General features: G+C 41.1%; 1 protein-coding gene across 1 annotated transcript in view; it reads right to left on the reverse strand.

The window, feature by feature from the left end:
• The window catches only part of LOC148342413 (uncharacterized), a 154,532-nt gene that overhangs the window by 95,160 nt on the left and 44,845 nt on the right, over nucleotides 1-14,527 (reverse strand). The window lies entirely within an intron of this gene.

Raw genomic sequence — 14,527 nt, forward strand, 5'->3', positions numbered from 1 at the left:
GGAAGTAGGGTTTGCAACAAATATTTTCGTACCTCTTGTCGACTACTTTTAAGAGGCGTTTAAATCCTGTGCGCTCCACTGTAACTAGAGCAGCTTTAGCTTTCGAGCTATGTGCTCGGCTATCGCGTCCACCTCTGAAACGTTGTCTCGTATGGTGTCGCCTCCCTTATGGGCTGTTGTCACTTGTCCAACCTTGCTTGTCACTTTGAACCTTTAGCACACATTGGTTGTGTTGGGGGTGGTGAAAAATAAAAGGTTGGACGCGCTGTTTCGGGTGGTTACGATGTACTTTGTTGTTCGTGTTCTTTTGCTCAAACATCGTCTTTATGGAACCCAAAACATTTCCAAACGACAGATGTCGAATTTCTTTTCGGGACAAGCACAACAGGAACAACTAACGTTACTTCGTCTTCAGCCGTGTCAGCCGCTTCGGGATTTGAATCGCCAACAACGACGCGTCGTCACGTTTTCTTTCTAGTTCAGCTGGGTGGAGTCACATGACTAAAAAGACTTTTCTTTTTTTTTTAAACACCGGATTTACCGACATGGGCAAAATGATTGTATTAAATTTCAGGAACAGTAAATTTTCGGTTTATCGTCCAGCCCAACGAGAATAGCAGTGATCCTTGAAGCTTAAAAAAAAGGACAAAAAAAACCTGAAGGAACCGACTCTTTGTGGTAAGATGTAAATGTGATTTTGAATAAAATATGATAAATTTAATTTTGCAAAGCTTTTTTATTGACATTAAGCCAATGTGATCAGTGCATTGTGTCTGAGTGATGATTTTTTTGTGTTTACATCAAACATTTAAATGAAATTAATTGCCTTTGCCTGGAACAACATTTGTTAACGTTATGCTTTTCAGTTGTCTTTTTAATCGCACCTAATGGAAAAGGTGTGAGAAGAAACGGTGCTCATGAAATCGGTGCCTTCCACAATCATCAATAAAATCACTTGTTCCACTTGCTCAACTGGCTTTCATTACGCTGTGAAAAGGTGAAAAACTGATCTCGAAGTTGAACTATAAAAAGAACAAGACAGAAAAACGCAAATAGTCTCAGTTTCTCTCAAAGGTTTTGGAATTTCAGGAGTTGGCAACTTGATGGCGACTGGAGTCAGCGTTTATTTGTCACCACGGACGAGATGATTCGCATCACGCTGTTCGTTGCTGCTGCTGTCTTAATTGAACCCCGGAGGTTACCTGCCAGCATCCCTGAATTTCACCGGCGGATATTCAGCTATCCCAAGTCTGACCCCAGATTGTTGTGGAATTTTCAGCAGTTAGGGAAGATCAATGAGATAGTCTGGAAAATAAATTGTCCTTTGGGTCAGTCTGCAGAGTGATCTCAGTGGGAGAAGTGCTGGGAAGATACTGATGCACACAGGAAGATGATTTATTTGACAGGAACTTTGTAATCTTAAAACAAAAAGATATTTTTTCTGCGTTGAGCCTACTTATCAGTCAAGGTCGTGTTGTTTTGGCTTCACAAAGAATCCTCGAGTACAAGAAGCGAAAGACACTTTCTTCAAAAGCAGGTGGCCACAATAAATAACAAAAACCTTAATGCAAAATAATTTTCCAGAACATTAAGATTGAAAAAAATAGTGACACAAATATTTAAAAAGTAACGACAGTAACGATTAAACATTGAATACGAAAGTATTACTGAAATAGTTCAATGAATCTAGAAATAAATAATCACCGTAGTTTAATGAATACTGAAATGAATAATGACATATTTAAGTTATAAACACTGAAATCATTCTTTAACACTAACATTTAGAGAATAAAACAGTGATTTTAAAATACGCAACCACGTCGCTGGCGAAAAACCCTGAAAAAAGGCAAAGGTGCAAACATGTCATAAAGTTTCACTTTATCATCCCAACTGTTAATAATCGGAAAATACATTTGGAATACTGTCCAACCGACGACATGGTGGCAGATGTTTTAACAAAACCAGCAACAAAAGTAAAATTCAATACATCTCGCAAGTTCATATTTGGGAACTAAAATGTTTGATCACGTGCATACGGTTTAAATCGTACGGTTTTTTTTCTATGTTGAGAAGAAGATAACAATGATTTGCATCGCAAATGGCGACATCTGTCGGTGAGTTTGTGACAGTGCGCCACTCAGCCAGCAGCCAATCATATCACAGCGGGGTGTGTCCTGTTCTTCCGCTTTCGTGCTGAACAAACTGCGGTTTTCACGAAGGAGATCCATTCAGCCATTTTCTCGATGGAAAAGAAACGACGCCATCTTTCATTTGTCTCGTCGAACAAAGAGAAGCTCACGAGTTATCGCCAAGCAAAGACCAAGTGCGGATTTGTTGAGATTGACGTTTGAAAATGTGTGCTAGAACGACACCCAAGTACAAAGAGGAACTTTGTGGAATAAAGGAAGAGAACGAGCAACATCTTCAACTGCTGGGCGAAGTTTGCAAGCAGCCTCGTGTTGTGCTACACAAAGCAGGTTTGTCTACGTTTTACTCTCATTTGCTTTGTAAAGAACGACTTTCTATCGTAAGCAACATGCATCACAATATCAATTTGTTTGTGGAAATCGTTCAAGGTCATTGCCGTTTTATTTTTAAATATTGCCTTTTACTTGCCGGTTTGCTGAACATTTGTTGATGCCAAATGAAATCAGTGCAGAAAATAAATGCCAAAGAAAAAACAATAGTGGGGGGTAAACTGTGTTTTTCCCCCCAGTTTAAAATTCGAACTGATTATTTAACATTTTACATTTTCTAGTTTTTATATCTCGTTAAAGCAATTCCTTATTGAAGGAATTCTACCTGACTCTAAAAAAATGTATACACTGTGGCGAAATTATTAATGGTGGTTGATCAATTCTAGTGGATAAAACACTAATAAGAAAAAAAAAATTACGGATTGGTATTATTTATTTTTTCACTTTGTACTGGCTTGATCGGGTGAGAGTCAATGAACCTCGGGTGGCCCTGCACAGTTGTGTGCACATGTGCGTACTTCACCTCATCCAAACATTTAAAATACATTTAATGCATCGCGCATACTAACTCGGGCATGCTAGCACTGACACTCTTCTGCCCTGACCATGTGTAGAACTGAAAATATGGTGTAGACAGCGAGCGAAACAATTTTCCAAAAAAAACACAAAGCGTAAAGAGGTCTTCCTTCATGTTTTTCTGGAAGTCCTTTTTGTGAAACTGCAAACAAATACAGAGAATGACAAGGAAAACAAGTGGATATATATATATATCCACTTGTTTTCCTTGTCATTCTCTGTATTTGTTTGCAGTTTCACAAAAAGGACTTTATATATATATAATTTAACACAAAACATGTATCTCTCATGCCATTCGTATCCCCAAAAGAAATAAAAACAATACAAAAACAGTACTGATGCATTCTGGGAGCCTCAGCCAATCAGATGGCTGGTTAGAGAGATGTGAGTGGTGTGCTTTGGGCCATGTGTTTTTATTTATTTTTTTGCAGTCTGTTGTCTAAACCTGTGATGTATCTTGCTTGCAATAACATTAATGATAAGACAGACTAAGACACCGTGGACAGCTGCCATTTTGTCCAGCTTTCTCCTGCACCATCTCCAAACACCGTATTCACCAAATATATATGTCACAGTCAATTTGAAGCAAAGATGTCTCAGATTTTGGCCGGCAGGGTGTGCTAACATGCACTCTGAAATACCTCAAGGGGAACATGCCCGATGGTCGAGCGAGTTGCTCAGTCCATACAATAGGCGTGTTGCATTACAAGAAGCCTAGTTTGTTTTGGGGAAGATTTAGGACAGGGGTCTTCAATCCTGTTCCTCGAGGGCCAGTGTCCTGTCCATTTTCCACCTCTCCCTGGTGCAACACACCTGAACGATCATTTTCTAGCTTCTGCAGACCTTGTTGATTATCGGATCATTTGAATCAGCTGTGTTGCAGCAGGGGGAGATGGAAAACCTGCAGGGACACCGGCCCTCGAGGAACAGGATTGAGGAACTCTGATTTAGGACTTTAAAGTGCGCCTTATGGTCATGAAAACACGGTACCCACTATCTCTTAATGCAAAAAGAAATACTTGTAAACATATTTCACTTGAACGATTCCTATTTTATCAATGACATTATGTTGCGATGGCCCCCAGTGGTCCCCATCAATATGTTAGGGTCCCACAACAGGTGTTCCATCAGACGCACACGATAGCCTGTGTGTGCTAACTTCAGCTCCCTTCCAGAAACGTCTGTGACTATGTCAGGAATGAAATCGGGCATCAGCCACCAAGTGGTTCCTTTTTAATTGCTCGTTTATCACTGTTGTTGTGCTGCGAAAGGGAGGTTTACATCGTAGGACGTAATTTTGTGAAATGCCCCCATGGTCTGGTCCAAATCGGGGTCGCACGCATTGCTCCGTGTGCGGCAGGCACAATTCAAGGTAGCACTGTTGAAACAATGTAAGACAAAGTCGCCGCATGAGGTTTGACTTGACCAGACCAAATGTGTGTTTGTCTTTTTGTGTCTTGCAGACGTCAGTGAAAACGATCTCCGTTCTGTGAAAGAGGAGCCAGACTTGACTCACATCAAAAACAAGGAGGAGGAGGAGATCAACAAGTCACCGGTGAACGATGTCCCTATAAAGACTGAAGATGAAAACAAGGGTGAGGGTGAGGACAACAAAGGAGCGGAGCCTACAAGCATCAGTTCAAGTCATCACATGACAACAGAAGGTGATGCTAATCACTGGGGGCCAACACAAGCACATAGTGAGGAGACATCATCACGCTGTTTTCATGATGATGATGATGACGATTCTGATGATGATGTTGACCATGACCATGACAATGTTGATGGGCAAGCCAAAGATGAAAGGGCATGTCACACTGACTGTTGGGTATGTCCTCACTGTGGGAAATCATTAAGTTCAAAGTCGTCTTTAAAACGGCACACAAGAACACACAGTGGAGAAAAGCCCTTTTCCTGTTCAGTTTGTGGCAAAACCTTCTCTCGGAAGTCTAATTTAACGATCCACACAAGAACACATAGTGGAGAAAAACCTTTTTCATGCTCAGTTTGTGGCAAGAGTTTCTCTCTCAAGTCAAGTTCAATGAAACACATAAGAACACACACTGGAGAAAAACATTTTTCCTGCTCAGTTTGTGGCAAGAGTTTCTCTCGAATGTCAAGTTTAAGAATGCACACAAGAACACACAGTGGAGAAAAACCTTTTTCCTGCTCAGTTTGTGGCAAGAGTTTCTCTCGAAAGTCAAGTTTAACAGAGCATATTAGAACACACAGTGGAGGAAACCCATTTTCCTGCTCAGTTTGTAGCAAATGTTTCTCTCAAAAGTCTCATTTAACGAGCCACACAAGAACACACAGTGGGGAAAAACCCTTTTCTTGCTCAATTTGTGGTAAAAGCTTCTCTCGAAAGTCTAATTTAACAATCCACACAAGAACACACAGTGGAGAAAAACCTTTTTCTTGCTCAGTTTGTGGTAAAAGTTTTTCTCTTAAGTCACGATTAACAAAACATACAAGAACACACAGTGGAGAAAAACCCTTTTCCTGCTCAGTTTGTAGCAAAAGTTTCTCTCAAAAGTCTAATTTAACAAGCCACGCAAGAACACACAGTGGAGAAAAACCTTTTTCCTGCTCAGTTTGTGGCAAAAGCTTCTCAGTGAAATACCATTTCACAATGCACACAAGAACGCACAGTGGAGAAAAACCTTTTTCCTGCTCACTTTGTGGCAAAAGCTTCTCTGATAAGTCAACTTTAACAAAACATAGAAGAACACACAGTGTGGGAAAACCTTTTTCCTGCTCAGTTTGTGGGAGACGCTTCTCTGTAAAGTCAAATTTACGAATCCACACAAGAACACACAATGGAGACAAGCCATTTAGTTGCAGCGTTTGTGCTAAAAAAATTCTTCACTAAACAGAGTGCTGAGAGACACGATTGTTCTGATGAGAGTTGCAGCGATCCTTCAAGCTTAAAAAAGGACAAAAAAAACCCTGAAGAAACCCGACTCTTGTCGACAGATGTCAAATTTCTTTTCGGGACAAGCACAACAGGAACAACTAACGTTACTTCGTCTTCAGCCGTGTCAGTCGCTTCTGGATTTGAATCCCCAGCAACGACCGCATTGTCAGTTTTCTTTCTCGTTCAGCTGGGTGGAGTCACGTGACTACAGCCGCTCAAGCCGTCTTAAAGGGGCATGAACATAGCTGCAGACAGAAAGGACTTCTTTTTTTTTTAAACACAGAATTTACCGACATGGGCAAAATTATTGTATTAAATTTCGGTCACAGTAAATTTTCCGTTTATCGCCCAGCCCTATGAGAAGAGCAGCGATCCTTGAAGCTTAAAAAAGACAAAAAAACTGAAGGAACCGATTCTTTGTGGTAAGATGTAAATGTGATTTTGAATAAAATATGCAAAATTAAATTTTGCTAAGTTTTTATTGACATTAAGCCGATGTGATCATTGCCAGAATAACCAATGTGTCTGAGTGATGATGATTTTTTTTGTGTGTGCGTTTATATCAAACATGTAAATAAAATTAATTGCCTTTGCCTGGAACATTTGTTAACGTTATGCTTTTCAGTTGTCTTTTTAATCGTACCTAATGGGAAAGGTGTGAGAAGAAACAGTGCTATTGAAATCGGTGCCTTCCACAATCATCAATAAAATGACTTGTTCCACTTGCTCAACTGGCCTTCATTACGCTGAGTGAATAGGTGAAAAACTTAACAAGAAGTTGAACTATGAGAAGAACAAGAGAGAGAAATGCAAGTAGTCTCAGTTTCTCTCAAAGGTTTTGGAATGTCAAGAGTTGGCAACCTGATGGCGACTGGAGTCAGCGCTGGTTGTCACCACGGAGGAGATGATCTGCATCACGCAGTTTGTGGCTGCTGCTGTCTTAATTGGACTCTGGAGGTCACCCGCCAGCGTCCCTGAATTTCACCAGCGGATATTCAGCTATCCCAAGTCTGACCCCAGATTGTTGTGGAATTTTCAGCAGTAAGGGAAGATCAATGAGATAGTCTGGAAAATAAATTGTCTTTTGGGTCAGTCTGCAGAGTGATCTCAGTGAGAGAAGTGCGTGGGAAGATACTGACGCACACAGGAAGATGAAGATTTATTTGACAGGAAGTTCCTGTCAGGAACTGTGGAATCTTAAAACAAAAAGATACTTTTTCTGCGTTGAGCCTACTTATCAGTCAAGGTCGTGTTGTTTTTGCTTCACAAAGAATCCTCTCGTACAAGAAGCGAAAGGCACTTTCTTCAAAAGCAGGTGGCCACAATAAATAACAAAAACCTTACTTGCAAAATAATTTTCCATAACATTAAGATTGAACAAAATAGTGACACAAATATTTAACAAGTAAACACAACTCACACAAATAACATACGATTGTCAGTTAAGGCGAAACACATCAAACAATTGTATGTTAAGTCGAGACATTGACTTCTCATTTTCTATGTAGCCCGACCGGCAAGTCATTCCTCTTCATTTGAGCAACCTTCAAAAGAACATCTCCTTCCTGCAGGTTCGGCTTCTTGGTCCTCCCTATACAACGAAACTGAATTCCACTCATATACTCCTTTTCCCAGCGATCCCAGAACATGTTAGCGAGGATCTGGACTCGCTGCCATCGACTCCTCAAGAGATCGCGTCATTGAATTGGCCAGGTGGTACATGCGGTGTGCCAACCTTCTGGGTCAGCAGCATAGCAGGAGTGAGTATTACAGGCTGATCTGGATCCGTGGAGACAGAAGTGAGGGGCCCTGCATTGATAATTGCAGTAACCATGAAAGTCACCAAAACTTCGTGTGTGAGCCTAGCATGGCCATGTTGAAGGAGCATGGCATGCAGGATACGGCATACAACACCAACCATGTTCCACCCATGCGAGAGCCATGCGGGGGATTAAACTTCCATTTGCACTCCTGTTCTGCATGATAGTTAATCGATTTGTGAGTTGTGGCAACCGCTTTTGTCGGTCTGCAGCTCTCTGCCGGCACTCACAAAGTTCGTGCCATAGTCCGATCGGAACCGCTTCACAGAGCTTCTAATGGCGAAAAAAAACGCCTGAGCGAATTTATGAAGCATGACGTATCCATATACTCGATCACCTCAATGTGGACCGCCCGCGTACACATGCAGGTAAAAATGACTGCCCATCTTTTGGCATTGACTTGACCACCTCTAGTTTTTCGCAACATCACCAACCCGGGGCCAAACACGTCCAGGCCGACATATGTAAAGGGTAGATCTGTACATAGTCGGTCGGTAGTCAAGTCAGCCATGATCTGTTCTTCCTGTTTCCCTCGCCGCTCGCAGCAGGTCACACAGTTGAAGATGAAGCTACTGATCGCTCTCTTTCCCCCAACGATCCAGAATCCGGCTGCCCTGATGGCTCCTTCCGTGAAATGTCTGCCCTGGTGACAAACTCTCTCGTGGAAGCGTCAGATCAGCAGCTGAGTAACGTGACGTCTGCTAGGAATGGTGCAACTCATCGGATGTGATCTGGGCTCTCGCTAGCTGACCTCCAACCCTGAGGATTTGATCAGGATCAATGAAAGGACAGAGCTTGCTGAGTGGGCTTGCCTTAGGGATTGGTCGCCCCTTTTGTAGACATTTGATATCCTCTGCATATATTTCACCCTGTATGGTACGAATGATTGTGGCTTTGGCCTGTTTGACCTCCTCTTTGTTGATGTGTTCACAGCACATGTGAAAGCCGTGACAATTGTTGTCCTTGGACCCCTTGGTAAAGGACTTAGCGATGTGTCCAAGTCGTGCAACAGCCTTTAGGAGGCGATTCCAAGCAGAGAACCGTTCGAAGCGTGTACTTCCAAGTTTGCTGTGTAACAAATTGGTGACACAAGTGGTGGCTTCTGTCCGTACATCTACATCTGACCCATGATTAACAAGACTAAAAGTCTTTTCTGGGGATCGATTCTTTGTTCTGGTCGTGAGGAAAGCAGGTCCCGTTAGCCATGTAGAAAAGTCCAGCTGCTCTGCCGGCAATGAAAGAATGGCATGATCAGCTGGGTTGTCGGTGGTGTGCACATAGCACCACTGATTTGCCTTAGTGGAACGTCTGATGCGCTGCACACGATTGTGGACATAAACGTAGAAGCGACTTGCCTCATTGTAGATGTAGCCAAGCACCACCTTGCTATCGGTGAATAACTTGACATCATCCAAAGCCACGTCCAACTCCTCTTGGAGCAGATCTGCTATCTCCACAGCCAATACAGCGGCACAGAGCTCGAGTCGTGGAACTGTGATCTCAGGTGTGGGGGAAAGCTTTGCTTTCCCGAAGATGAACCCTACTTCGCTGTGACACTTGACATCTGTCACTTTCAGATAAGCGACTGCACCTATAGCTTTTGTGGAAGCGTCACAAAAAACACACATTACTTTTCTCTGAGCTGCAGACAGAGGGAGTGACGTGTACATTCTTGGAATTTTCAGCTCTTGTAAGTCACTACCATGGCGAGTAATGTCTCTGAGTATAGATCGACCCTGAATGCTGACGGGTGCAGCAAATTCCAGAGGGTCGTATAAACTGTTCACAGTAGACAGTACGCCACGTTTTGGGAATGGTCTCTCACAGGTGTCCACTCGAAACTGGAATGTGTCCGTGGACAGGTCCCAGCCAAGGCCCAGGCTGCGTTGCATGGGTGTGAAATCCTGCCCAAGTTCAATCCCTTGCAGCTCCTTGGCAAGGTCTTTATTTGGAAACGCTCTCATGACATCAGGGCTGTTAGATGTGATTTTGTGCAATCGTAGATTGGATTGAGCTAGCATGTGCTGCGCTCTCTCCAACACGTCAACTGCTTCCATCACACTGGAGAATGACTTGAGTTCATCATCGACATAAAAGTGGCGTTCAACGAAGAGTCTCACATCGGCTCCATACTCCTCTTCTCCTTCCACGGCCGTCTTCTTCAGCCCATATATGGCAACGGCTGGTGACGGGCAATTTCCAAACACGTGGACTTTCATGCGGTACTCCACAATGTCCCCGTCGATTTGATGGTTGTGAAACCACAGGAAGCGCAAGTAATTACGATGCGTATCTTGAACTAAAAAGCTGTGGAACATTTGTTGTATATCAGCCATTATCGCTATAGGTTCCGATCTGAAGCGTACAAGCACACCAACCAAACTGTTGTTCAGATCTGGGCCCCTAAGCAGCACATCATTAAGGGATGTGTTGTTGTGCTGAGCACTCGAGTCGAAGACTACTCTGATTTGGCCTGGCTTCTGGGGATGGTAGATACCAAAGCTTGGCAGATACCAGCATTCTTCATCATATTTCAGAGGAGGGGCTACTTCTGCATGTCCATTACAGAACATCTGTTTCATGAAGTCCACATAGTGGCCCTTCATTTCTGGTTTCTTCTTCAAGGTACACCGAAGTGACAGAAGACGTTTGAGTGCTTGTTCCCTGTTGTTTGGTAAGCGCTGTCTTGGAACCCGGAACGGAAGTGGTGCCACCCAACTGTTTGATTCATCCTTAGAGAAATGTTCACTCATGATGCGAAGGAAGATTTCATCCTCAACTGATAGTGCCAGTTTATTGTCATCTACCGAATGGCAAAAAATCTGCTTGCCGAGCTTGTCTTGGGCTGAGCTTCTGTGAAGCTGTTTGGGATGTTCAGCTGCGAACCTCTCTTTGGCACAGATGCTGTTTACGCAGGGTGTAAAGAAGCTGGCTCGACCATTCTCCAGGATACTGGTCCTGAAAGTGTTCACAATGGGTTTGTGGGCTCCCTTAATTAGAATTAGATTAGAAATTAGAAATCCCTTTATTGTCATTGTACTCAAGTGTGCAACGAGATTAGAGGGTTCCCCTCTCCAGTGCAATACAACAATAACACAGACAAATATATAAATTAGATAAATAAATAAGAGAGTGCAATGGAATTTAGTACTGAATAGGGTATATAAAAACACATCACAATGCTGTTCTGCAAGGTAGGGGTGTGTGTGTGTGTGTAGGGTGGGGGGGTGTAGGTGTGTGTGTGTGTAGGTGTGTGGGGGTGGGTGTGTGTGTGTGTGTGGGTGTGGGGGCGTGTGTGTGTGTGTATATACGTATATACATATGTATATACATATGTATATACATATGTATATACGTATATACATATGTATATACATGTATATACATGTGTATACATGTATATACATGTGTATACATGTATATACACAAATACATTTAAGGATTGAATAGCAGTTTCAACTCAAGATACTTTGGCTACCTGAAAATGTAGAAGACAATCAATTTTACTTTTAGAATTTATTTGAATCACACACATGTATTTTAGCGAGCTTGAATGTGGCTTTTTAAATACCAATCAAAGATCTTTACATGTTGGCTCAATGCATGTCAATATGCGGAGGAGTTTGCAGCAATTTATTTATTTTACAAAACCATAAATCAGCAACAGTTAATTTGGGTAGAACCATCAAGCAAATTACAAAATATATGTACAGTATATATCAAATGAATTTCAACAATTCTCTGTACATTTCCCATGTATATACATGTATATACATGTATATACATGTATGTGTGTATGTATGTGTGTATGTATAAATATATATATGGATATATATATGTATGTATGTATGTATGTATATATATATATATGGATATATATATGTATGTATATGGATATATATATGTATATATGTATGTATGTATATGGATATATATATGTATGTATGTATATGGATATATATATGCATGTATGTATATGGATATATATATGTATATATGTATGTATGTATATGGATATATATATGTATGTGTGTGTGTGTGTGTGTATATATGCCAAAAGAAATGTGCCCTCAGCTGACTTTGAAACACGGGGGGGCAAAATTTTTGATTTGTGGGCCACAATGGGTTCTCTTGACAGAGGGGCCGGACCAGCAACACTTGGATGGAGTGTTTTGGTAACCTCACTTTATCTAAGAAAGAAAATACATATCGTATATAGAGAAAATATATGCTCTAATTTTAAATGAAAATGAACGAAAACATTGCAACAAAATATCTGTCTTAGGGTGTGTCTCCTAGTGGGGACACTTATCAGAATTACGGGGAAAATAAAACATGAACAAGGTTTATTTATTTAATTTTTTCAACTTCGGCGGGCCTGATGTAAACGTTTAATAAATACACAGCTATTGAAGGCAATGATTAGAGAGCCTTCATTTGAGGTGACAGACACGAGTGTTCTAGTATAGAGTTGGTGGTGGTATGTGGTTCTAAACTAATATTTTATTTTTGTTTTCCAAAGGTGCAGATCTTTTAGTGGCTGAGAAGATCCATGTGCGATTCTTTGAGGCTGAGAACCTATTTACACGAAGACCAATGTCCCATACATGTGGCTGTGTTCTGGAGGTGGCCAACAACTATGGGTCGTACCCTGAGTTGTCTGAGGAATTTGGGAATGTACTTGATGCCAACATGTGGGTGATGGACATAATTTAGTGTCTGTTCTGCAAAATCTATTCCCATATACTCTTAGAGGGTTTGGCGGCTGTTTTGTCTGGAATTTGTTCAGAATGGTATTTTATAATGTAGTTGCATGGTCTGATTCATGGGGGCCAGATTTACTGTTTTATGCCGGTATTTCATACTCTTGGACTGCAAGTCGAGTTGTTTATATTTACTGACTATTGAGTGAGTCATTGTTTGCATAGTTGATTCTTTGCTAAATTAGGAAGCAATTTTGTTGTGGTAAGACACAATTTTGTTGACTATGGTTGTTATGCAACAGCTTTAAGACGTGTGTTTTTTTTTTTGGTTTTTATAAAATTGCTCCACTGCTTGTATTGCAAGCAGATAGTTGTGTCGCTGGGGTCGACTACGATGTCTTGTTTTACAGAAATTTTATAAAAATTAAATGTGGAACTGCTCCTATCTGAATTTTTTTCTCAGTTAAGACAGTGACATTCACTCAGCTCTCAGACAGACTGTATGTAGGAAACATTATTTGCTGAATTGAGTACCCAAATCTCAAGTCTACAGTTATCAAGTTGTCACCTTGTTGCTGTCTGATTTGACAGTGTGCATTTGTGTGAATTTGACCACTTCGCTTCACATAAATAGTTTCCACAAATACATTTAAGGATTGAATAGCAGTTTCAACTCAAGATACTTTGGCGACCTGAAAATGTAGAAGACAATCAATTTTACTTTTAGAATTTATTTGAATCACACACATGTATTTTAGCGAGCTTCAATGTGGCTTTTTAAATACCAATCAAAGATCTTTACATGTTGGCTCAATGCATGTCAATATGCGGAGGAGTTTGCAGCAATTTATTTATTTTACAAAACCATAAATCAGCAACAGTTAATTTGGGTAGAACCATCAAGCAAATTACAAAATATATGTACAGTATATATCAAATGAATTTCAACAATTCTCTGTACATTTCCCATGTATGTACAAGAATGGGTGCACACACAGTCACAATAAGTGTACAAAAAAAAATTCTAAGTAAAATTACACATGTTGTAAAACACTTGATAAAATCCATAATGAGCAGAATGCTTCAAACTTAAAACAATTTGTCATTTAGTTATGTGAGGGCTCCATATAAACAGCAGTTGAGGTGTGGCGAGGGGGCACACACACCATTAGGGGGTAAGACAGGGCACATTGATTAATGGTGTGATACGTTATGGATTGTAAAAGGACTTTGAAGCCTTTTACACCTGGACTGCATCCATTAAAGACCTAAGAGTGTTATTAGCTCCTCTCTCAAGTTGACGTAGTTGTCCGTGGCGATATATCCATCCACTGGGACTTGGAGGTTGTTCTGTGACATTATGTGTGTACACAGAGTGAACACATCAGCATCACAAGCAACATCATTGCGGTGGATGCAGTCACCTTCACACCTCAAAAAATCCTCCTCAGTCACTTGGCACAAAAAGTCCTCTGTGCCATACAGCTCCGGGACCAAGAACATGACATCAGGCCGACCATGAGGGACACGCTCATTCTTGGATGGACGAATCAGATGGCTGTTCCACACCTCCTTGACTGCATCCAACTCATCCTGCAGGTGATACAAAAACAATTTACATAAATGTTTTAAGAAACATGTTAACTGAAAATATAAACTTTTTCGAAGACTAATCTCAGCTCATTGTGCAAACACAGATGCATTCACGTGGAAGTCACCAAAATATGAAAGTGGCATGGAGAAAGTGAAGGAAAATACTGGCATTAAGTAGTTCAAATATTATCTGATCATCCATCCATTCACTGAGGTCAAATTTATCTGTAGCGTACTTCTGTGTCTGTGTCTATATGGAGGTAGAATTAAAACAAAGTATGGTAACCATAACTGAAAAAATGCATGTTACAGTAAGGTTTGGTATGTTTGCAGTTACCACTGACCATTGGGTCCTCAACTTTTTACCAAGGTAGGCAAAACGAATGCACTGCAGTGTGAAAGCAAGGTGGACATAAATCATCTACAATGTCACGGAAAATG

Source organism: Idiotropiscis lumnitzeri, chromosome 2 (genome assembly GCF_059441095.1).
Source record: "Idiotropiscis lumnitzeri isolate Australia: NSW breed Sydney's pygmy pipehorse chromosome 2, RoL_Ilum_1.0, whole genome shotgun sequence".
NCBI classification, from domain to species: domain Eukaryota; kingdom Metazoa; phylum Chordata; class Actinopteri; order Syngnathiformes; family Syngnathidae; genus Idiotropiscis; species Idiotropiscis lumnitzeri.